Source organism: Chlorocebus sabaeus, chromosome 11, assembly GCF_047675955.1.
Source record: "Chlorocebus sabaeus isolate Y175 chromosome 11, mChlSab1.0.hap1, whole genome shotgun sequence".
In the NCBI taxonomy this organism is placed as follows: domain Eukaryota; kingdom Metazoa; phylum Chordata; class Mammalia; order Primates; family Cercopithecidae; genus Chlorocebus; species Chlorocebus sabaeus.
In genome coordinates, this window is record NC_132914.1 from 66715768 (window position 1) to 66742031 (window position 26264).

At 37.5% G+C, this 26264-nt stretch overlaps 1 protein-coding gene across 5 annotated transcripts in view; it reads left to right on the top strand.

Annotated features, from left to right (window-relative positions):
* FRS2 (fibroblast growth factor receptor substrate 2) overlaps positions 1–26264 on the top strand; it is a 110391-nt gene that overhangs the window by 19200 nt on the left and 64927 nt on the right. The window contains exon 2 of one of the 5 annotated variants that reach the window (XM_008003984.3): positions 23657–23751. The exons of the other annotated variants lie outside the window; for them this stretch is intronic. The gene's annotated coding sequence lies outside the window, so the exon portion shown is untranslated. The remainder of the gene's footprint in view (positions 1–23656; positions 23752–26264) is intronic. 5 annotated transcript variants of the gene reach the window in all.

Sequence of the window (26264 nt, forward strand, 5' to 3'; positions counted from 1 at the left end):
TTTTTCCCCTATGGCATATCAGACTTTTATATTGTCAAGTAAAACATAATGAGTTTTATTTCCTGTCCAAAAAAGGAATTTGGTTATTTTGGTTGTATATGAAACTATATTTCAGACAGTATATAAGGCTGTCAGGCTATTTTTAAATCTCCAAAATAGCTTAAGGAACTACTAGTTCTAACTTAGGTGGTCCTGGACTCACTGTCTTTAAATGAGTTTAAATTTTGTTGTTGTTGTTGTTTATAGTTGTGAATCCTTGACTTTGATATGATTATAATTATCATTAGCAGTACTCATTAATCAAATGTATGAAATACCTAAGTCGCCCTTGAGCTCTAGTAGTTTACCAATAAATATAAAATTACAGTTAAAAATGAAAATTAGCCGGATGTGCTGGCTCACGCCTGTAATCCAGTACTTTAGGAGGCCAAGGCAGGCGGATCATGAGGTCAGGAGTTCGAGACCATCCTGGCCAACATGGTGAAACCCTGTCTCTATTAAAAATACAAAAATTGGCTGGGTGTGTTGGCATGTGCCTGTAGTCCCAGCTACTCAGCAGACTGAGGCAGGAGAATCACTTGAACCTGGGAGGTGGAAATTGCGGTGAGCCGAGACCGCGCCATTGCACTCCAGCCTGGATGACAGAGCAAGACTCCATCTCAAAAAAAAGAAAAGAAAAAGTTGGTGACATTCTTGTCCTTTTTCTTTGTAATTGTCAAGATATGTAAATACCACATATTCTGAGGTGTTTTTTACATCCTGTTTTCTTAACTATACCTTTTATGAATTTTTTGGGTTTTTTTTTTTTTTTTTTGGCTTTTTTGGGGATCATTAGCCTGAATGTTTGAATCTGGCAAATGAATATACTGATTGTTTGATATGCTAGTTAACATCTTTTTTTTTGCTGAGGTATGTTCTACACCTCAAGAGATTGTAATTGATTTTGACAACAAACCTTTGGGCTATATAGTTTGATTTAAAGAAAAGTAGGTCATCAAGTCTAAAACATACTGATGTAGCAGTATGTTCAGATGGCCAAGTCATAACGTTGTTAACAAGAGACACAGTAAAAGGATTTTAACAAAAAATACACTACTCTCTATAATGTTACTGTTATGTATTTTCCCCATTTCAAGAATTTGCTTTGTAGTTTTGTAATCAAACAGATTGTTTGAATCTGAGAAAGAAGAGGGGACCTGAGTAGTATTGGCTGCTATCAGATTAATAGTTCTTTATCTAATAGCAAAAACAAAAATCATTAAATAGCAACATTTAAAAATTAGCTTGAAAAAGAGATGGAGTGTTTCTTTAAATTTCTTGAGTTTTAATGACTAATTGAGGGATTATAGCATTCAGCTTATTTGGAATTTAAGAGCTAAAAAGAAAAATTCCATTAGAAAAGTACCTTAAAAATGTGTGGGTTTTTTTTTTCATTTGAAACTTTTGCCCAAGTTTTTGTCCTCCTCCTCTTGTTTTTAACTGCCTTTTGGATTCAAATGATTTTAGCACTTCTTAGGTTCTTTACAAAATATTTCTGGTGTATGTAGCCATTTGAGATCTAGACTATAACCAGAAATTTCAGCCAGATAGTTTTCTCTTTTGGTGAAGCAGTTTGTAGAGTGCTAACAAAATTGTATTGTATTCAGTGTTATTTCACTAAAGAAGAAATAAGTCCTTTACCTGTGGTTACTGGTAACCTCTAGTAGTCTAGATTTTCAGTCCAAATTAAAAGTGCCTAGAGATAGAAGAGTAGAACTATTTATGGATTAGAAGATCTGAGAGAATGTCCTAAATTCTTTTGCTGTTTTAAAAATTACTCATTTTAACAAAAGTTTAGTATGTGTACATGATCTAAAATTTAAAGATACAAAAGGGCTTATTGTGAAAAGCAAGTCTTTTTTCCTACCTTTCTATCTACTAGGTCCCATACCCAAAGGCAGTTGCTGTTTATAGCACTTTGTCTTCTACATTTATAACCACATTCTTTTTCTTTTTTTTTTTATTTTGAGACAGGATCTCTCTTGCTCTGTCACCCTGGCTGGAGTGCAGTGGTGTAATCTTGGCTCATTGCAGCCTTGACCTCCTGGACTCAAGCGATCCTCCCACCTCAGCCCTTGAAGTAGCTGGGACCACAGGCACAAGCCACCTGCTTGGCTGATTTTTTGTATTTTTTATGAAGACGAAGTTTTGCCATGTTGCCCAGGCTGTTCTCAAATACCTGAGCTCCAGCAATCTGCCCACCTCGGCCTTTCAAAGTGCTAAGATTAATAGTCGTGAGCCACGACGCCTGGCCCATACATCACTTTTTAATGGCTATATAGTATCCATCGAACGGAGTGTATTATAAATTCCCTTTTTGGTGGACATTAAGTTTGTTTCTTATTTTTGGTGTGTTTTGGAGACAGGTACCCAGGCTAAAGTGCAGTGTCACAATCATAGCTCACCACAGTCTTGAACTCTTGGGCTCAAGCGATCATTCTGACTCAGCCTTCCAAGTACGTAGGACTACAGGTGTGCAGGTACATACCTCCATTTAAAATTTTGTTGTAGAGATGGGCACTCACTGTGTTGTCCACTCTGGTCTTAAGCACCTGACCTCAAGGACTCTTATCTTCACTTTCCCAGCTGCTGGGTTTACAGGTGTGAGCCACAGTGCTGGGCCTATGTTTGGCTTTTAAAATAATGATTTAATGAATATTGTATACATATTTTGCCCGTGCAAATATATATCAGTACTTTAAAATTAGAAGTAGAATTTCTGTGCCAGTGGATATACATCAGCATTTTTGATAAATATTTCCGAATTGTTCTTCATGTATTCATTTCTAAAGATAGAATGTTAGTTTTATAAGGTACTCTGCAAAAAATATTACTAGTTTGGTTATATGCTGTTTATAATTAGATTTATTTTCTCTATTTTTATTATGTAGTTGCAAGCACTGATCACTCTTGTACAAACAACTGGCTTTCACTTGTTTACTTCATCAAAAATGTATTATTTTCGTTACTAGCAGTCACTGTAATTTTACTTTATGTAGATAACCTGTATCTTGTGAATGAATTGTGTTTAAAAAAGAATTTGGCCAGAGGCTAGGGGTAGAGGAAATGGAGAGTTTAAAACAAGACAGAGAAACAAAAAAAAGTAATTTGGAATTATGAATCTGTGTTTCCATTGAGTCATATAAAATGGAGTAACAGGGAAATGGGAAAATAGTTACTAGTTCCACCCAGGGGATCTTGATACCTGTGATTCAGGTGAGTTGAGATGAATCAGGTCTTGAAGGAGATGATGGAAAGGGAAGAAAAGTAGAAATGGCTGTAATTGTCGGGAAGATTTATGGAATCTGAGAAAAGGGAAATGGAATGGAAAAGAAGATTTCTAGGAATAAGACAAAGAACCATCTGTATGTTAAGCATAGTTTATTCCTTTTTTAAAAAATCTCATATTTTTTAGGGGGCAAGTGAGTGATTACTGTTGAAGTCACTTTAAGGATTGTTTTGGGAGACAGGATAACTTGGCTCCATATGGATTTTTTTTTTTAGGGATATTCTATTCTTCCCTGAAGTGAAAACATACACGAAAACTCTTACCTTGAAGATAATGTTCTGTTATAGCCCACTTAGTTTAGAGGTATCTAGTGCTGGTCTCACTTGGTAGCAATAATTCTCTATTTGGTTCCATGGTGGAGCAAAACAGACTTGACTGTACAGCCATTGTCCTTCAGATGTGTCTAAATTTCTCAACCTATTTATGAGCATCAACAAACACTTTGTGCATACTTCTGCCATGGGTTGAATGTGTCTATTTTCCTTTAATTTAGTTTAAAACTAGTAATGGAATTCCTGAGGTTTTGAGAGGAATAGTGTTGGCAAATTAGGTTTTGAAACTAAAGGCATATTAAGATACCAGGCAAAACAGAGAGACTATTGCTTTAGAAAGAGATCTTAAAACTCCGCTGACATTTGCAAAGCCAGTGTCTTATATTTATAAAAGCTTTAGATAGGAACTGCTGTTTTCCTAAAATTGTTGGTTTAAAAATAATTGTTACATTTGTGCATTTTAAAAGTTGCTTCTAACACACTTTGGGTATGTTTGAGCTCAGCCTTTTCAGCAAAGTATTCAGACATTTGGGCATCAGCCCTTTTGGTCTTATTCTGTCTCAGACGATTTATGGATTGTGGATGTCAGGGATTTGATAAGCTCCCATTAAAATTTAATGTGGTTTTAAAAATTGCTTAAAATGCCCTTTGAACCTGTTAAAATGTGCTGCCATCATCTGAATTAAGAGATTTAGTGACCGGGCATGATGGCTCACGCCTGTAATCCCAGCACTTTGGGAGGCCAACGCGGGTGGATCACCTGAGGTCAGGAGTTCGAGACCAGCCTGACCAACATAGAGAGACCACGTCTCTACTAAAAATACAAAAATTAGCTGGACATGGTGGCACATGCCTGTAATCCCAGCCACTCGGGAGGCTGAGGCAGGAGAATCACTTGAACCCAGCAGGCGGGTGTTGTGATAAGTTGAGATCGCACCATTGCATTCCAGCCTGGGCAACAAGAGCGAAACTCCGCCTCAAAAAAACAAAACAGAAAAGAAATTTAGCTAAATATTGCTAAAATGACAAATGATAGTACTTGTCATTTTGATGTTTGTTTGTTAAGTGTACTTTCATTCCCTTTAGAAAATATTAGCTGCATATACGTAGGATTATGTTGATTTAAAATATGCCTTTTCCCGGATTAAATATCTTTAATACTATTTCGTCTGCATTCCGTTAGTATTCAGTTGTGGCCTCAGCTATTTACGTAAATTTTACTCATCAATCCATGAGTTTCTTTGTGTGCCTTCTGTGTGTTAAATCTTTCTGTATGTTTTGTTTTCTTGTTAGGCTTCTTTTCAGAATTTTTCCAGGGCAAGAATTATGTTTTCTTATGTTCGACAATGTTGCACAATGCAATATATACCTTATTGTAATGGGTAGGTGCTTAGAATTTATTTGTCCATTTGTGGTAGATGCTGAGGGTACAAAGTCCAATAAGGTAAGGACTCTACAAGTTCCTTAAATTTTGATAGGAGATAAAGAAAATAATTATAGTACCATAATAACTTAAAAATACATCTTTGAGAGGGCCAGAGCTCTGTCTGTGATGGAGATTTTACTCTGAAGAAGAGTAACTAACATTTGTAGAGTGTCTACTCTGTGCCTAGGGCTTCTGTCTCAGTTTTTCCTCCCAGTAGTCTTTCAGTATAAGCACGATATCCATTTTATACATGAAGAAACGGTCTCAGAGAGGTTATATAATTTGCTGAAGTTCATTTAGCTAATGAGTTGTGGAGCTGGAATTCTAACTCACTTCTTTCTTTTAAACTGGGGCTTCTAAATGTTAGCATTATTGACATTTTGAGCCAGATACTTCTTTGTTGTGGGAGACTGTCCTGTGCATTGCAGAATGTTTAATAGCATTCCTGGCTCTACCTAAGGCCAGAGTGAGTCAAGGAGGCATGTGGGACTTAAAATTTAAGGAGGCATTCACTCTCAGGATCTTGTAAGTGCTGACCATGTGTTTTATCTCACAGCACCTGAGTAAGTTCTCCTGCACTAGCCTGTTGCTTCTAGGTTTTTGTTTTGTTTTGTTTTTGAGATGGAGTTTTGCTCTTGTTGCCCAGGCTGGAGTGCAATGGTGCACTGTCGGCTTACTGCAACCTCCACCTCCCGGGTTCAAGTGATTCCCCTGTCTCAACCTCCCAAGTAGCTGGGATTACAGACGCCCACCACCACGCCTGGCTACTTTTTAAATTTTTAGTAGAGATGGAGTTTCACCATGTTGGCTGGGCTGATCTTGAACTCCTGACCTCAGATCCACCCGCCTTGGCCTCCCAAAGTGCTCGGATTACAGGCGTGAGCCACCTCGCCTGGCTACTTCTAGGTTTTAATTCAGTATTCCCTGGTATTGATATGAGGACTAAATCTCCTACACACTGAAATGTTTCTTGGGAGCTGAAGAACAGTGATGAACAGGAGATTTTCGGCATTTATTGTTTTCCTCATCCCAGAACACATACTTTTGGCCAAAAGTGGCTAATCAGAAATAGCATTTATAAATGCTAAATAAATACTTGCTAAGTATTATAGTGCTTAGAAACTGTAAGTGATGTGTTATGAAACAAACCTATTGCTTCAAATTATTGGAAACTTAAGAGAACAAAACTAAACTTGGAATATACTCAGCTTACTCATGCCTGGTGGGCCTTGCATTTAGCTGCTAGTTTTGGCTTATTTACCATTAGAAATTCCATTGATTGTTTTCCCATGTCTGTGCTTCAATATAATAAATATTTCCTTGTTGTAGGGATATATCCACTAATACCTTTTGATTAACTATGCTGTAGCTTGCATGATAAACACAGTCTAGATTGTTTGGGTAGTTCTCTAGAATGGAGTATTTAAAAAATGGAGACTATAATAAAAATCTAAATTTTAGGAGTATTACAGAATAATGCTTAACAGTTTGGGAGGCTGAGGCATGGGGATAACTCGAGGCCAGGAGTTTACGACTGGCTTGGGCAACATAGCGAGACACTGTCTCTACAAAATAGCAACAACAACCAAAACAAAAATTAGCTGACTGCGGTGGTGCACACCTGTAGTTGTAGCTACTTGGGAGGCTCATGAGGGAGGATTGCTTGAGCCTAGGAGATAGAGGCTTTGTGAACTCTGATAGTGCCATAGCACTCCAGCCTGAATGACAGCGAGACTCTCAAAAAAAGAAAAAGGAAAAAAACGTAGTGCTTAATTGGAACAACGATTTTTGTAGCCAAATGATAAAGACAACTAATATCTTCTCTAACCAAAAGTTACCTTAGGCAAAAAGCTACAAAGTATAGAGTGTTTCCTACAATAGAATCAGTTAATTCATAGCATATCAGATTTGGAGGCCAAGTAGTTTAACTTACATTTAGCTTTCTGATAAAACATTAATATTTGACTTATGATAATACTATTTTTTTTTCCTTTTAAGTTTTAGTGTGTTTTTTTGATAAATGGTCAAAACTCTGTTGTAAAACATATTGTCATGAATTGACACTTAAAGCTTGTAGTCTGGCCGGGCATGGGGGCTCAGGCCTATAATCCCAGCACTGTAGGAGACTGAGGTGGGCGGATCACGAGGTCAGGAGATGGAGACCATCCTGGCTAACATGGTGAAAACCCATCTCTACTAAAAATACAAAAAATTAGCTGGGCGTGGTGGTGGGCACCTGTAATCCCAGTTACTTGGGAGGCTGAGGCAAGAGAATCGCTTGAACTGGTGAGGCGGAGGTTGCAGTGAGCTGAGATTGCGCCACTGCACTCCAGTCTGGCAACAGAGCGAGACTCTGTCTCAAAAAAAAAAACAAAAAAACAAAAAAACCCCAAAAAACCAAAAAGCTTGTAGTCTGGTGAACAAATCCATTGCAATAGAAAGGAGCCTGTGAATGATAAAATATGTGTATCTACATATTTTTGAAGTTTCCAGCTAAAGTGAAAACAACAACCTAGTTTGGGTTTGGTAGAACTCTTACAGGCTTCAGATCAGATGTATAAACCAAACGTTTTCACTTACAATAATAGCGTATAACAATTCTAACTTGCGGTTATATGAGTAGTTTTATCATTATTAGGAAACACTCTTATACTTTGTAGCTTTTTGCCTATGGTAACTTTTGGTTAGAGAAGATATTAGTTGTCTTTACCATTTGCCTACAAAAATCATTGTTTAGGGCATAACAAATAGGAATCATATATTTGTATCTAAGAATATAATTGGATCTAAGTGGCTGAAATTAACAACAATAGGTAACAGAGGACAATTCTGTGTGCTAGATGCTACTCTAAGTTACACACACTCTCTTACTCCTTACATCTCCTGCAAGGTTTAGGTATTATTCCAAATGTCTGAATGAGGAAATGAGGAAACAAAGATATAAAATGGATGATATTAAATAAAATTAAAGATAGAATGTTCTAGAGTCAATTAATTCAACCTAGATTCATTTCTTTGTACAACAAATCTTTATTGACTATTGGGCCCTGTTGTCTGTACTGGGGACTGGGGCCATAGCAGTGAACAAAGCAAAGTTCCTGCACTCATGTAGCTTACAGACTGGTGTTTAGAAAGAGACAATAAACAGATAGTAGTAATAAGCACTATGAAGAAAGAGCTGGTGAAAGGGTTGGAATGTGGGGTGAGCTTAGTGCTCTTACCGTCTTAGTTCATTCGGGCTAATACAACAAAATACCTTAGACTGGATAGCTTACACATAACAGATTTATTTCTCATAGTTCTAGAGGCTGGGAAGTTCAAGATCAAGTGACCAGTAGATTCAATGCCTGGTAAAGGCATACTTTCTGCTTCATAGATGACGCCTCTTGCTGTATCCTCACATGGTAGAGGGGGCAAGACAGCTCCCTTCAACCTCTTTTATAAGGGCACCAATCCCATTCATGAGAGCAGAGCCATCTTGACTTCTTCACTTCCCCAAAGGCCCTACTGCTTAATACCGTTGTGTTGGGTATTAGGTTTTAACATTAAATTTTAGGGGGATGCCAACATTCAGACCATAGCAGATGATAAGGAAAGGGGTTTCTCCTGAGGTTGCCTGAAGAGCATGGGAGAGTGAGCCCTGTAGATATTTGGGAGAGAACATTTCACGAGAGGGAAAAGCAAGTGTAAAAGCTCTAGCTGACCTAATTTGTTTCTTACTGTATTCAAGGAACTGCAGAGAGAACAAGGGGCCTGGCCATTGTAGATACTTTTACTTGGGTGAGATAGAAAGTCCTTGGAGAGTTTTGAGCAGAGTAGTAGTCTGATCTGGTAAGTCTGCTGTGTTCCACTAGTAGATGTATCAAATGGTGAGGTGATTATGACAGTTTAACTGTTACACCAGGAAAAAGATAATTCCACCAATATCTATATCAGACCTTGTTTGTTTTTTCAGATTTTTTTGATGTGTACTTTAAGTTTTATAGTAGAAACTTGCTATCTTCTCTCATGTATTTTTATGTGAGATTTATCAACTAAAGTGCTATTTTTCTGAATGTAGAGTAGGCCAGTAGCATTATACTATGTGTTTTTAGGATTACAGAGAAGACATAAGTTACCCTGATGGGAAGATTGCAGTCTAGTTGGAAAGGAAAGACTAAAATATGCAAAACAATAATTTTATGTTGTGGATCTATTCTATACAAGGAATTAATGTATCAAGGGATAAAAGTCTAAGGCACAATGACTGTCCTCAGACTGCTAATAGTCTGGTAGAGGCTGAGACAGAGAATTTCGAACTCTACAAGTTTTGAGATGAATTGAGTATTAATTCACCTACCACAAGACCCATGAGGTGTAGAGCAAACTTGTCCAACCTGCAGTTCATGCAGCCCACGATGGCTTTGAATACGGCCCAACACAAATTTGTAAACTTTCTTAAACCATTATGAGGGTTTTTGGGGGTTTTTTTGTTGTTTTTTATTTTATTTTATTTTTATTTATTTTTTTTAGCTCATCAGCTCTTGTTAGTGTAGTTTATGTGTGGTCAGGACAGTTGTTCTTCCAGTGTGGCCCAGGGAAGCCAAAAGATTGGACACCCCTGGAAAGAATATGAGAAGTAGGGGAAGTCTGGCCTGTGCACGTTTCAGAGAGCTGGTAGAGCTTGAAGAAGTGGAGGATTGACAGAGGTTATTCAGGGCATGGGAAGCACTGTGAGCCAAGCACATAAAGTCAGGTGTATTTGTGATAGTGGGTAAACCAGCCTTGAGCTGAGATTGTGTGTAGGATTATAAAGGAATAATAACACTATTGTTTATTGAGCTTCTATTATGTACCAGTCCCTTTATTACACACTTGATGCTTATAACAACTTTATGAGGTATTATTAGCCCCCTTTTTACAAATGCTTAGCCAAGGTATCTGGAGGTTAAATTACTTTTCTAGGATGACACAGCTGGTAAATGATGGAAATATTACTTGAGCAGTTTGATTCTAGATACTATAAAAATGCTATTATAATGGTAGAATTGGGGCTAGGTAAGTGCCTAAAAGCTGGCAGAGTAGGCAACTCTTATGATTATAGGCAATAGGAAACTATTAAAGATTGTTGACTAGAAGTGTAACCTAGTGAAGACTTTTCAGGAGTATTATTCAGGCAATTGTGTGTATAATGTATTGGACAGTGACCTTTGCAAAGGTCAATTTAGAGGACAGGCGGGAGGATTTAAAGAGAGTTGACCTAGGATGCTTGAATAGAAATTGAGACATGAGTCCAGATGGGACCACTTTTTGGAATGTATTTTTTTCTTGATGATAAAAATATAGAAAACATACAAAGTTACAGGAAAATATGGAGCAGATGGAACTTACTTGTTTCTACCATGTACCATGTAGAAATGACCCCTGTTAATATTTTAGGACATTCCTTTTCAAATCCGTCCCATCTCATGCCTTCCCCTCTGCCCTCCACCCTCCAATTTTGGAGAAAGCGTCCACAAGGCTACATATCTCCTCTCATAGAGTGTGAAAGTTTTTAAGAAACAACATTCTAAAATAATGTGATTTTATTTGCATGCATGATTTTATTTGTGGAACGAATGAGTTGGTAAATTCTGGAATTCAGTGAATGGAGAGGGATATGAATCACAGGTAGCTTCTAGATGTTTAGATTGTGTGAATGGTTATATAGGAGAATTTAGCTAGGTTTTGATGGTGAGGTTGGAGTAGGGTGGGGGTGAGGGGTGACCCCAAAGAAAATGGTGTTGAATTTGATGTGCTGGTACAGTGTCCCGAGTTGGAATCTGGAGCTTAGTTGAGAATTTGGGGTCATCAAATAAGCCGGAAAATGTGGAGAAAAAATTGAGTTTAAAATGGCCACAATTCTGGTCAGAGTAGTGTTTCTGACACTTCAGTTTTTTTGGGGGGCCATTCCAAGATTCAGTTATTTCCTTAATATCTTTAAATGACTCTTTAAATACATTTATTTAAAGAGAAATTTTATATCGGTACTGTAAATGGAAAACTAGTATCACTGGCTTTGAATAGTTGGCAATGGCAACATTAAAATAACAACAAAATAATGCTATTAACTTTTAGATAGATGCTGTTACCTGTTAAATTCTCTGAGCCTGAAACTGCCCAGAAAAAAAACCCCAAAAAAAGCAAAACAGTAAACGACATGAAGAGACTAAGATCTTGTAATTAGAAGGCTTGAGGGATTGAAAAGCTATTAGCTTTCTCATGACATGATTGGTTATTATATACATTCTACCTAAAGTGGGTATATATCCCACGCATACTAAAGTGGGGAACACCGAGGTATGGCAGAGGAAGAGGAATTGGCAGTGGGAATAGAGAGGAATTGATAAAATACTTTCTCAGTGTGTTAGGAAGTTTTATCTAGAATTTTTTTTTTTTTTTTTTGGAGGCGGAGTCTCGCTCTGTTGCCCAGGCTGGAGTGCAGTGGCCGGATCTCAGCTCACTGCAAGCTCCGCCTCCCGGGTTTACGCCATTCTCCTGCCTCAGCCTCCTGAGTAGCTGGGACTACAGGCGCCCGCCACCTCGCCCGGCTAGTTTTTTGTATTTTTTTTTTTTTTAGTAGAGACGGGGTTTCACTGTGTTAGCCAGGATGGTCTCGATCTCCTGACCTCGTGATCCGCCCTTCTCGGCCTCCCAAAGTGCTGGGATTACAGGCTTGAGCCACCATGCCCGGCCTTTATCTAGAATTTAAATTAGTAGATGAAAATGTGGTCAGGGCGCCTAACAATGATAAGGAAAATACATTCTTAGCTTTCAAATATAGTATCTATTAGAACATTCTTTTGATTATGAGTCTGGTCTTATGATTGAGTCTTAGCAGGCTTATTTAATTCAACGATAATATTTCAGTAGATAAAATTTGTAGATACAGGCTTAAACGTGAATTAGACTGTCATCTTTTTATATATGAACTGTCTATGAAAAGGAAGAATTCCACCCCTTTTTAGATCCTACTTTAAGGAAATGTGATTATATGTAATAGGTATAGGGAATAATTTTGAGGAATAGTTTTGTGAGTCATATACAAAGGTAGGAACCAACACTGGTCACAAATGTGAAGTTGTTTTTACTTTTGGTGGATGGGGGAGGAATGAATATATTAATGGTTTACTTGTGTTTTTTGTTATCCTTAAAACGAATTTTGTCCCTTAATTCTGAACACATTTTTTGGAAGTTTTTTGAATTTGTGGTGATTAAATCATTCTACTTTTCTGTGGATTATGCATAATAGTACTTTGTTGTTCTCTACATTATAAAATTAATTTTAAAGAATAAGGGGAATGTATGTGTTTTTCCCTGCCTTCTTTTCAAGCTGAATTGAGATGGTCCCAATTTAAGATGAACTTTTTCTGTTGAAAAAAGACTTGTTTAGGAATTGCAATCCTTAAAAAAAAAAATCATTAAATTGCTACATATGATGATTACAACCTTCCCCCTCCCCTCTTGAAAGAATGAGACAAGATATAAATAAATACACAGTGTAATTGCCAGGACACAAAGCTCTGTAATGTACCTGAAGTACAGACTGCTCATGGCACCTAACTGCCATTTGTAACAGTGATTCTGTTGGGGTAGAAAGACATTCGGGACTCCCAACCAACCAGTGAATCATTTTGGAGTGTACCATGTTGAAGTTTGGAATAGAAGTAATTGTTTCTAGCAGAAGAGATGTATCAAAAGAGAATTAGATATCTCGTGCTGTTACCTGCTCTTGAAAGTGCCAGAAATTGTATTTAGTAGAAGGTATAATTGTTAAAATATTTCTTTTGCATTATATTAGGACCTTTACACTTAATTTTGAGCAACATTCAGTTTAGCATAACAAACAAATTAGATGTACATGTGATTCACTGTAGAAATATGCTCCACTGCTCATCTGGAGATTTTTCTGGTTCTCAGTTTCTTCAAGCATATCAGGATTCTTGAACCCTGGACGGTGTGGACGGTTATGTGAAAAGAGGTGATGAATTGGCTGTATCACCTGAAAGTAAATTCCCCATCTTAATCGGTTGATGTTGGGATTTCATTATCATATTGTTTCATTATCATATTGTTTATTATTCATTATCATATTGTTGATGTTTATTGAAACATCATTCTATTGTTGTTGATACATTTTCCAGGTTACAAGCATTCTTTACTAGACAGCATTAGGGTAGACATCTGTGGAAGCACGTGTGAAGCAACTGTATGGAGAAACAACTTTTTTTTTTTTTTTTTTTTTTTTGAGATGGAGCCTCCCTCTCTCACCCAGGCTGGAGTACAGTGGCACGATCTCGGCTCACAGAAACCTCCACCTCCTGGATTTAAGCAAGTCTCCTGCCTCAGCCTCCTGAGTAACTGGGTTTCATGGGCACCCGCCACCACACCTGGCTAATTTCTGTATTTTTAGTGGAGGCAGGGTTTTACCATGTTGGCCAGTCTGGTCTTGAACTCCTGACCTCAAGTGATCTGCCCACCTCGGCCTCCCAAAGTGCTGGTATTACAGGTGTGAGCCACTGCACCTGGCCAACACCTATCTTTTGTATTAAAGGGACATCATTTATTAGAATGGACTTTGTTGAATGCAGCTTTTCCAGTTGATAATGAAGTTATTCTAAGAAATCTTATATATAGCACAGTTTACTGTGAATTTTTTTTTTTAAATTATTATAGCGATGGGGTCTCACTGGTTGCCCAGGCTGGTGTCAAACTCCTAGGCTCAAGCAGTCTTCCCACGTCAACCCCCGACAGTGCTGGGATTATAGTCATGAGCCACCATACCCAGCCACTGTGATTTCTGGTTGATGGCAGCTTATCCAGCAAATATTTATTGCATGCCTATGTGCCAGACGTTTTTTAAGGTGCTAAGTATTCCACAGAGAAGAGGAGACATAATCTCTGTTCTGATGGAGCTTTCACTATGATGAGTGAGACGAGCAGCCAGCAAATTAATACATACAGTCTGGTAATTATTAATATGAGGGAAATGAATGCAGTGTGGTTTCAAAGCTATATACCCCATTATGGAGACCTTTCTTTAGTTTCCAGGCAAATTTATAGTCTGCCTCTGGTCTTCCTGTTGGAGGTGTTGCTGAAGCTAGAAGGAAATCTACCTATTATCTCAGCAGCAGCAGCAGCAGCAGCAGCTGCCACCACTGCCGCCTACAGGCTTTCCCTCCAATGAGTCCCTTATTAATTTTGCTACAGAACAAATTACCATAAATTCAGTGGCACCCACAGTTCTACACATCAAAAATCTGGATACAGTGTGGCTAGATTCTCTGCTCAGGATATCACAAGGCTGAAATCAAGGTGTCAGCTGGGATGATTTCTTGTCTATAGGCTCTGGCGAAGAATCCACTTCTAAGCTCATTCAGATTATTGGCAGAACTCAGTTCCTTGCAGCTGTAGGACTGATGTCTTATTTCTTTGATGGCTGTCAGCTGGGAGCCACTCTCAGCTTATAGATGTTGCCTTTATTCTTTGCCATATGCCCCCCCTCCATTTTGAAAGCCAGCTATGGAGAATATCCTTTTTGTCTAATCTCTCATGCACCAATCTCTCTGACTTCTGTCTTCTAGACCCACCTTTGAAGGATTTTTGAGGTTAGTTCAGGATTATCCAGCTGGATAATCCCATTTTCTTAAAGTTAGCCTGATCATGAAAGTAAAATCTCATCATATTCATAGTCCTAGAGTTTTTACAGGGTATATAAATCATGGAGCAGGGATTTTGGATCTTAAAATTCTGCCTACTACTGACAGTCCCCATTGCGTGGCTGCCAGTAAGTGATGCAGTCGCCTCTTGTGTGTGGTGTGTGAAGAGGAGTGTTAGCAGCTCTCCTTTGTACATCTGTCTATCACCAGAGACCACAAGCTTCTACGTGATGGTAATGGAGATTCTTTTGGGCTGTTGAGAGGAGTTTGGGCAGTAGTTGGTAGGAACTGCCGAAGTTGTGGAACAGTGTTTTTGCACTTACCTCTTCAGTGCTAGGAGTAAGATGGAGAATGATGGCTCGGAGAAGAAAGCAGAGTGGAAGGGTTGGTTCTCATGCCCTACATCACCCCTGGGGTGCAGAGTTTAGTCATTTGATAGAAATGAGAACACTAGTAGTTTTATTTTTTAAATCCCAAATGAAAATTAGTATTAAATTGCTTTTACAGATTTTTAAAATTTGGCTGGGCACAGGGGCTTATGCTTGTAATCCCAGCACTTTGGGAGGCTGAGGTGGGTGTATCAGTTGAGGTCAGGAAATTGAGACCAGCCTGTCCAACATGGTGAAACCCCATTTCTACGAAAAATGCAAAATGTTTATTGCATGCCTATGTATCTGACAGTTTTTAAGGTGCTAAGTATTCAGCAGAGAACAGGAGACATCTCTCTGTTCTGATGGAGCTTTCATTCTGATGAGTGAGACAAGCAGCAAGCAAATTAATAGATACAGTCTGGTAATTATAAATATGAGGAAAATGAATGCAGTGTGGTGGCAGGCACCTGTAATCCCAGCTACTCAGGAAGCTGAGGCAGGAGAATTGCTTGAACCCAGGAGGTGGAGGTTGTGTGAGCCAAGATCATGCCAGTGCACTCCAGCCTGGGTGACAGAGTGAGACTCTATCTAAAATAATAAATTAAATGAAATAATAAATAAAAAGTTTTTAAGGGAATTTAAAGCATAGAACCAGGAGACTGAAGTGAGTTTATTTAAGAAGACCAAATAAAACAAAGTACAGATGATCCCTGATTTACAATGGCTCTACCTTTGATATTTTGGCATCACAATAGGTTTATTGGGGTGTAGTCCCATCACAAGTCAAGGAACATTTATATACATTATAGAGGGAAAATAACCTAAGTCTGCTATGTTAACAGTTGTATCCCATTATAAAAATATATTTTTTCTTATAGATTGTTATAGTGTAATAATGTTCTTTTTATTTAATGTATGCTTTAAACATAAAATGTGCATTATGATAACTTTAAAAGCACAAATAGGCCGGGCACGGTGGCTCACGCCTGTAATCCCAGAACTTAGGGAGGCCGAGACGGGCGGATCACGAGGTCAGGAGATCGAGACCATCCTGGCTAACACAGTGAAACCCCGTCTCTACTAAAATACAAAAAAAATTAGCCGGGCGTGGTGGTGGGCGCCTGTAGTCCCAGCTACTCAGGAGGCTGAGGCAGGAGAATGGCGTGAACCCGGGAGGCAGAGCTTGCAGTGAGCCGAGATCGCGCCACTGCACTCCAGCCTGGGCGACAGAGCGAGACTCCGTCTCCACAAAAAAAAAAAAAACAAATAACTTTTCCTTCTTACTCAAAGTAGAATTACAACCTGATGGAAATAAATGGACAACTATTTCCAGTTCCCCACTTTTTAAGTTGCTTACAGTTGTGTATCTGGTGGTAGAAGCCTAATTCCCCATAGATAGCATCTCATTCTGTCACCTAGGGTGAAGTACAGTGGTGTGATCACAGCTTAGTGCAGCCTCAAACCCCTAGACTCAAGTGATCTTCCCACCTCAGCCTCCCTTAGTAGCAGGAACTGAGTACCGGTGCGTGCCACCATGCTAGGCTAATTTGTTTTGTTTTGTTTTGTATTGTATTGTATTGTATTGTATTGTATTGTATTGTATTGTATTGTATTGTATTGTATTGTATTGTATTGTATTTGTAGAGATTGAGTCTCAGTATATTGCTTTGGCTGATCTCAAACTTCTGGCCTCCAGCGATCCTCCCAACTTGGCCTCCCAAAAGGCTGGGATAACAGGTGTGAGGCAATGTATTTGGCCTCTTCTGATATCCAATTTTTGTTTCTAAAAACTGAATATCACATGGTACCTCATATTAATTAGCAAATGAGGAAGTGGAAGCAAAGGAAGTGTGAACTTTCTTTCGTAGTAGTCAACTTTTGGCTTAATGTTTTGGAAATATAGTTCTGTGGAACATTTCTCTGCTTTTACAGTGGTGGAATAGTAGGATTCGCTGTGTAACTAACCTTGAAATACCAATTCCATAAAATAAAGGATATACATAATAAGAATCTGTTTAGCAATAAGGTAAATAAGCACTAAGGTGGTATTCTCATACTAGGGAAAATTTTTGCTTTAATACATCAGCAAATAATGTGTTCCACAAGTTTCGATTTATTGTTTTAGCTATATAGGTGGTCTTACATCTAAAAAAGAATACCACTTAAAAGACTTGTGGTACAGCATATAAGTTCTATTAGACACGGAACTATGTTTCTGCCAATAACTCGACATTTTGAGGACAGATAGCATCTCATTTCCAATTTGAGATTGGGTACAAAAATATCCTAGGGCTGAGAATAGGCATAGTAAATTGCACCAACACAAACCTTTTGTGCATTTGTAGTGGAGGAAAAGTCTACATTGAGTTTGCGTGGAAAAATGTCATAAAAACTCTCTATGCTTTTAACCAGTAGATTGGACCTCATTTTGTGATGATTACTTCGTATGATTAGTTTCCAACGCAGATTCCAAGAACGTTTCTGCACATGAGTTCCTTGTCTTTTTTCTGTTATTTTCACCTTTGGTTGATTGGAATCCATCCCTGAACACCATTTCTTGTTCCAGAAGTGTTTCATTAGTTTTTCTTCTCTTATTTTTATTTTCATGTATTCTTTAATGTTTTTATACTAACCTAAAAATTTCTCCTAGTGCTTTAAAAGATTAGGAGACAGTAAAGTTGTCTTCAGATGTTTTTTATTTTTACCCGAACACTATTTGAGTTGGCTTGCAAGACATGCTTGTATTGCATAAATTTCTCTTCATGGGGAGGAGTCACTTTGAGCATTAACACTTCTGGGAATTGTTTCAAAATTTAGTTTATTGTCTTAATGTTAATAAGAGTTCCAGAAGTCTGGTTGGGTTTTTTTTTTTTTTTTTCCTATATCCCCAAAGACTATATTTGATTTTGTTTTAATTGGGTTCTATAATACTTAATTGGTTTGATCCTGGATCCTTCATAAACTATAATTACTTTTAGTAGTCTCTTGAATTTATCGAGTGTTTTAGAATAGTACTACAAATACAGTTACGCTGATAAATTTGGGAAGTACTGATATGTATTCTCTTTTTTTCTTTCCTTTTCTCATCTGACCTGATACATATTATTTAAATATATAGCAAAATCTAGAGAGAGAGAGTGCTCATTCTCCCTAATATCCCTTATCTTTTCAAATGCTTTTATAACATTTGAAAGATTCTTTTAGACCCAGTTCGGTGTCTACTTCTTCTTTCAAGACCTCTGTTATCTTCCCCTCCTCTCAATTTATAATTTCATAGTTTAGTTCTTAGTTATTTCTCTGTTTTGTATTGTTCATGAATTGTTTTAATGTCTTAATATTGGCAGCCTGCTATGGTTTGAATGTTTGTCCCCTCCAAAACTCATGTTGAAACTTAATCCCCAATGTGGCAATATTGAGAGGAAAAGCCTTTAAGAAGTGGTTAGGTCATGAGGACTCTGCCCTCATGAATAGATTAATACATTCATGGATTAATGGATTATCACGGGAGTAGACCTGGTAGCTTTATAAGAAGAGGAAGAGAGACCAGAGCTAGCACGCTCAGCTCCACCATGTGATGCCCTCTGCTGCCTCAGGACTCTGCAGAGAGACCCACCAGCCAAGAAGGCTCTCACCCGCTGCGGCCCCTCAACCTTGGGCTTCTCTGCTTCCATAACTGTAAGAAATAAATCTCATATCTTATAAATTGCTCAGTTTTAGATATTCTGTAATAAGCAACAAAAAACACTACGACACAGCCCTACTACAACATACTTCTTACTCCGTCTCCTCCACTAGTAAATTTCAAACTCCTTGAGTGCAGGAGTCTTGTCTTGTATGCATTTCTTTCTGTCATGTTCCCACACATAATGGGCACTCAGTGATAAATACTTGGCATTTTTTTTGGTTGCTGTATCTCTGACTCTGTTTCTGTCCTGTTATATGGGTGTGCAATGTAAATAATAAGACAAATATTATTTTAATGTTTTTAAGCTTTTGTAATAGTTGTTTATTTGCAAGTTTGTTTTATAGTTCACACATGAAATCGAGCAACTCTGTGTTATAGATCAACACAGTCCATTAGTACTGCTGTGAAAGGAAACCAAGGCCTCATAGCTTTTATCTTTGTATGAAAAGAACTTCATTAATTTTTTAAAAATTTAATAGACTGTGATGTAGTTTTAATCTCATGATTTTAATCTTGTGTTTTTAAGCATTTTCCTTTTCTGGATGAGGTTCTTGGTTTTGACTGTGTAGAAGTATATTAATTAGATTATATTTAGTTGATGAATTTGTGCCCACAAGAATGGGACTTAAAAAGTTGCGGCCAGGTGCGGTGGCTCGGGCCTGTAATCCCAGCACTTTGGGAGGCCCAGGCGGGTGGACCTCACCTGAGGTCGCAAGTTCAAGACCAGCCTGACAAACATGGAGAAACCCTGTCTCTACTAAAGTACAAAATTAGCCAGGTGTGATGGGGTATTCCTGTAATCCCAGCTACTCAGGAGACTGAGGCAGGAGAATTGCTTGAACTCGGGAGGCGGAGGTTGTGGTGAGCCGAGATTGCGCCATTGCACTCCAGCCTGGGCAACAAGAGTGAAACCCTGTCTCAAAAAAAGAAAGTTGCTGCAGTTCTTGCAGATAAGATAATAAGATTGTTTACTGTTTTCTTTTGCATATTTATTACTGTGTGTATTTTTCCGTGAGGTAGCCTTTCAGTTTGTCCATTTGTATCATTTGACATTCAGACTTAAATCAACTCTCCTATCACTGGTGTTTACAAATACTAGTCATTCAAAATGTCAAAATTTGGATTTGACCCAAGAGTTGCAAATAATGTAAGCTTTTATAAAATATATCCAAATATCTATTCTTAGGGAGAAAGAAAGAAAATATGGCATTTAAGGAGTGGTTTTAAACAGGCTTTAGAATTGCTACATTCCCAAAGTATTCCTCTAGTGAATGACATATCAGTTAATGAATTGTACTACAAGAAAGGCATTTATTATGATTGGCCTCACTATTACTGGAAGTCCTAAGAATTAACAGAAATTAATAATGATAGTTGAAAAAACTGTATACTCTATAGACAATTTTAGATCTTTTAAACAAAATCTTCTGGTTACCTTTCTAAATTAAATTTGTATTTATTTTAAAATTAAAGTGATATTTGTACATGTGTGGTTTAAAAAGTCAAATTGTATTACAAGGCTTATGAAAACAGCAGTTCCCCATCTCTCTTCACCTCCAATTACCAATCTTTACAAGGCAGTCCGTTTCAGTTCTTTTAGTTATTTGTTCTGATATTTGTCTTCATTTTTCTAAGTCAGTTACTCTGCTTTTTGTTGGGTTTTCATTTTAGGTGGTAGCTACTGACTTCCATCTAAGAAGGATGACGATTAGTTATCTTAATCTCTCTAGTGCCCACAAGCATTTGTACATACTTCCCTTTTTCTCATCTTCTCTTTATAGGATATCAGATTTTGGGGGTAGTTTAGTGTTTATTAAGACTATGCAAATATTTTTCACAACTGAGTCACAAAATTCACTGTAATTATATTTCGGTTTTCCCGATAATTATCCCAGTTTAAAAATTTTTTTCTTGTTACTATTAATTCTTTTACAATTATTTAACAAATCTGAAACAGCTCTTAATATGGTTGGACACATTAATCTGTCATCTCCATTTTCTGCTGGGAGATAGTCTTCTGCATTCTGAGCAGAATTTCACATAATTCTCCTCTTTTTCAGTAAGGCATTTTGTCTTGCTTCAGTTGTGACTTGTGTTCCTAAGATTGGGGTCTCTCATTCACCCTCTCCAGAGGTGCATCTCCAGACTCTTACCAGAGATAGGGAGATGATCGGTTTTCAGGAGGAGGCCACTTAAGAATTTTCAGCCAGTCATATGGTTTCCAGCCCCATCCTGTGTTTTGTCTTCCCTGTCCCTATGATACCTAAATCTTTCCAGCATGAGTCAACTTGCTGCTGCCTTTTTTGTTAAATTATGGTAAAATATAATAACAATATTTACTGTTATAACCATTTTAAAGTGTACAGTTCCATGGTATTAAGTACATTAGTGTGCAATAATCACCACTATTCATCTCCAGAACTTTTTCATCATCTCCAACTGAGACTCAGCACCCATTAAGCAGTAACTCCCCATTTCCCCCTCCCTAGCTCTTGGCAACCATTATTCTACTTTCTGTCTTTATCAGCTTGCTTCCTGATGGCTTCGCCCTGTCAGGTTTAGATTTCAACTTTCTTGGTCTTTATAGGTTATTGTTTTCCTTTTCTAGCTTCCAAAATGTTGTTGATGATTCTCATTTGCTGTTGTGTCTTTCCCAATTCTCTTCATCCTTTTGGGCTTTATACTTCTAAAAACTCCTTTAACTTTTTAAAGCAAGGTCTCAGGAAGAGTCAGTCAGTCATGCTTTACTAAAGATTCACCCTTCCCATCCTGGCCCTCATTCCTTTGTTATTGTTTTTAAATTTAGGTTTCTTTTATTAAGAATTTATTAGGAATTTACAGGTATGCCAAACAAAGGCAGTTTTAATAGCCATGTTAGCTATAAAATTAAGCGTGATAAATGGACTTCTTTGTCACTGGCTTCTATTGTGTTAGTAGGGGTTTGATTGTGCAGATCCGTGGCAATCTCTAGCCCCTTCTCTCCCTCCCTAGCATACCTCGTGTGGTGCCAGCTGTCCTAAGCCATATTCTGTGCTTCTACTGTTGTAGCACTTTTCATAGTGATAACCTGACCCATCTGCGGAGAATAATTTTGAGAGAGAAACTTATAGCTAGAGACTTTAAAAGTCTGTTGTTCAAGTTGCAATTGAACTGTTTCCTTTCTGTGCAACTTCTCTTGAGTGCCCTAGGTAGAGTTAATTACTCCTTCTGTGTCTTGACACTTGTGAATAATTCTATTTTATTCTATCTCCATTACATCTGTCTCTGTACGCTAGAGATCTGCTTTACAAGATCTGCTTCTTTCTTCCCTAAACTGTTTTCAAGGTTTGAAAAACACTCACATATTCTGATATGGTTCTTGGCCCATGATAGATAATAAAGAATTATTTACTAAATAGATAAATAGTCCATCCAAAGTGATGGAACACCCTATTTTCTGGCAAGCGTATTCTCATTGTACCCTTTATCACTAATGTCCACTGAAAGCTGTGCCAGAACTGTATTTGCTTTTGCTTCTTACTTGGAGTCAATACTGTGTAGTGATTTAGGGGTGTGGCCAGAATGTCTTGGTTCAAAGAAACAAGCAAGTTTCTTTATCTTCTGTTTCTTTTCCTGTGAAATAGAGATAATAATACCTAGCATGGAATGTGGTGAACATTAAATTAATACATCTAAAGTGCTAGCTCAATACCCTGCACATTGTCTTATAGTGAATATGTTTTTCATCATTATGGGATACCTGCTATAGTAACATTAATACCCGTGAATAAAAATCAATGAAAAATGAAAAATCTAGCCAGTATGTATAATATTTAGCCCTTTGAAGCTCTTTGAAAATGTTCTGGAATTATCTCCATGGATAGTGTGCCATTTAAATGATAAACTGGGAGAAGTAATATCTTTCAGTGTTACATACCTACTAAAATACTGTATTCTTTAAATATAAGATATCCAACTCTTTTAAACATTTGGAGATACTTTGAATGGCAGTGCCAATACTTGTGCTTTTTTCTCCCTAAGGAGGGCTTTATGCAGCCCATCGATAAATTTGATATTTGGCATCATTTGTCTTCTCATTTGGGAACCTGCTGTATTTAATTCTCCCCTCAGAGACTGTGTGCTAAGGGAAGGGAAACCTCCATCATTCATTAAGCAGTCAATGAATTAAGCTCATGTACTAGATGTTTTGGATACAAGAGAGAATAAGACAGTTGTTTTCCTAAAGGGACCATCATCTCTTCATCATTTCAGTAATAATAAAATCAAATGTTCCGGCTAAATGTAAGTGCACTCTTTGACCCAGAATTCCATTGATAATGTTTTATAAATGGAATAAAAATGTATAGAAGTCTAGGTAGAAAGTGTTCATCAAAGTTAATTATAAAAGCAATAAAAATATATCAGTTTTAGTATATTCATTTTATTTCCCACAGTTTCAATTAGAAACGTGATATTACTTAAAGTTTTGTTTTTAAAAAAAAAACAGAACTGGTGGATTTACATGGGAATGAATAGAGGATTGGGTCAGTCGTTGAATTCTATGATCCATTACAAGAGTGGTAAACTGCTCATATCCTTGTTAGGGCCCCCATTTCTTACTATATGTATGACTTTGGCTAGTTGGTTGTTGAAAATTCTGTAAATCTCATTTCTTTCCTTCCATCTATAAAATGGGCACAGCGTTACTAGTTATATTTGTTTTGAGGATTAAATGAACAATGTATGTAACCTAAAAATAAAAAATCTCTCAGTAAGTATTTGCTGCTGTTATTGTTACTGTTTTTCTCTATACTCTTTATCTCCTTAATGAGTTTCCTTTGCAGCTTTTGTTCAGTCAGTCTCAGCCAGGGGTGACAGTGTTCTATTTGATCTGACAGCTTCCATTGCTTTGTAACAGGTTTCTGAAGCCTTTGCCAGACTCCACCTAGCTGTCACCTGTTACCTGGGTCTGCCAACTTTGAAGGAGGAGAAGTAGCAGTACATGTGTCTTAGGTTTGCTTTCCTTGCTGTAAACCTTTTATCTCCTTATACACACCCTCCCTCCCTGTTCTCTTTTGGGTTTCATGTACTTTGTGTTCTTGCACCTTATTTTAATAGGAATCTGTTAGCTTACCTCTTTTTGGTGGGGGAGGGGAATATTTTGGCTGTTACTGTTATTTCATAGTATAAATTACTCTTTATAACAGGGTAGTTATTCAGAGCTAGCCTTAGGACCTTTTTAGCTCTACTTCTTCTAGGCTTCTCATAAAACACAAATATAGCTAGTTTGTAAGACTTACTTGCACAAGCCTCATTTAAGAAAGAAGACCTAGATTTTGTGTGAACTTTTTCCTTTTTTTCCCTTGAGTAGAAAGCTCACACTCCATTTAGTATAAGAACCAAATACAGAAGAACTTTTTCCTAAGGGATTATGGTATCTTTACAAGGTGGGTGGATTGTGACCAGAAAAAAATTTTTTTTTGTTAAGTGGCATACACTTAAATTCATGGTGTTTAGGTATATGTCCTGAGGGCATGCAGTAAATAACAACTTATATATTATAACTGATGGTTAAGAAATAGCCCTTGGTATATATGCAAAAATGATTTTACTTTATAACACATCCCGGACATTGCCTAGAAATGAACTTATAGACACTGTAGAAAGTTTTTACTTTCCTTGATGATCTTTTCTGCACTTTTAGGTCTGGAGTATTTATGAATTACCATAAATCAGAACTTTATGTTAAAAAGAATACAAACAGTTGAAATCACTTGCTTTGGATTTAGTGTTTTTTTGTTATTTTAAGTTCAGGAATCAAGCCATATGGTATTCAGTTAACTTTATTTCAGTTACCTTTACTTTGAAGGGCAAAATGCAAATGTCTTAATGACATCATTCAGCTAGGAATCAGACGATAAGTTCCTTGGGTAAGTTGCTGAACTCTCAAGGCCTCAGCTACTTGTAAGTTGTAATGTAGCTCTAATGCATGAGCATAAACCTTGAAATTCTGTGACTTCTACCCCCTGCCCCCCCAAATCTCTGGCAAAGTTTTTTTTTTTTTTTTTTTAAACTTTTTTATACATTGGATGTACATTAACAACAATATACATTTCCAAATTCTTCTTTCTTCCTAAATTTTAATCTGAAAAGATTTGCTTTTTTAAACTTTTTTTTTTTTTTAGGTTGGCAGTCAACAATCACCTTTTTTTTTTTTAAAAAAAAAAGCTATGCTTGATTTTATTCATATATATATTTTATTCATTAAAACATAGTTTCAACCCCATATGGTAACTGGCTACTGAGACTAGGGAAACTAGTTCACAAGCTTTAGCCTCGCTACAAACCTTGTATCAACATTTATACTGATGAGTAATAAAATTAACAGATTTGAGCTGTAACATTCTGAACACTGGAAAAAGCATTACTGAACTGTAAAATAGACCTGCAGAGAAATCTGGCAGAGGAGGAGGAGAGTGCATTAGCCTATGACAATGAGGCACTGACTTACTGTGCACTATTTTAACAGAGAATTGAATAGTTTTGCTATTTAGACATTTTACTGAGTTATTTTTTAAAACAAAAGAGGAATATATATGGTTTTCTGATGATAATAAAAAATTTTTTTGACCTAAAAATGACCCTTGGGGGTGAGGCTCCTCAAATGTAAAGCTCCTGCTGGGAAGAAAGCTGGTGGGAATACATAGGTTGGTTTTAGGCATGGTGGAATCATTTGTTACCTCAATGAAAGCTACTCCTTGGATAGAGTTGTTTTCTTGTGATACCATTTCTCCTTGACAGTGTTCCTTTGAAATAAATCTAAAACTGCCTAGATATTTCTTACTTTTTAAATTAAGAAAATAATTATCCATAATTTATAAAAATAAAATTCCAGGACTTCCCAGGATAAATCCATTGGTTAAAAGCAAACAATACTTTTTGAGTTCCTTTGAAGAGATGGAAAATTTCTTTTTTTCTGTGTGGGTGAGGCAGGTGAGAATAGATTTCGCCCCTGCGTGATGTCAGTCAGAATTTTTGATTAGTAAAAACCAACTCAAATATGTTTTAAAAGGAAATTGAGTAGAGCTCAGTGGCTTATCAAATTGTTGTGAGGGTTGGAGAACAAGATTCGGGGCTAAGCAACCAGAAACAATGCCCCAAATCACATTGCACAATTCCCATGAGGATGCCAGTACCATCTAGAGACAGACGGATGGACACTACAGCCTGTCCCAGCAGCACCTGGCTCTGGATGACTCTCAATGCTGCCACCTCTGCCCTAGACTTGACCTTGCTGAAACTGCTCCACCATTAGTGTGAGAACAAGCTCCTTCTCTCTGCTTCTGCCTACTAGTTTGCTACTCTGGGATGCACATGTGTGTTTGACAAAATACGTATCCTAGATGTATGGGAGATGTGGGAAAGTGTTTAACCTTCTGCAATCATAAGATGGGTGGATGGCCAGGCGCAGTGGCTCATGCCTTTAATCCCAGCACTTTGGGAGACTGAGGTGGGTGGATCACCCG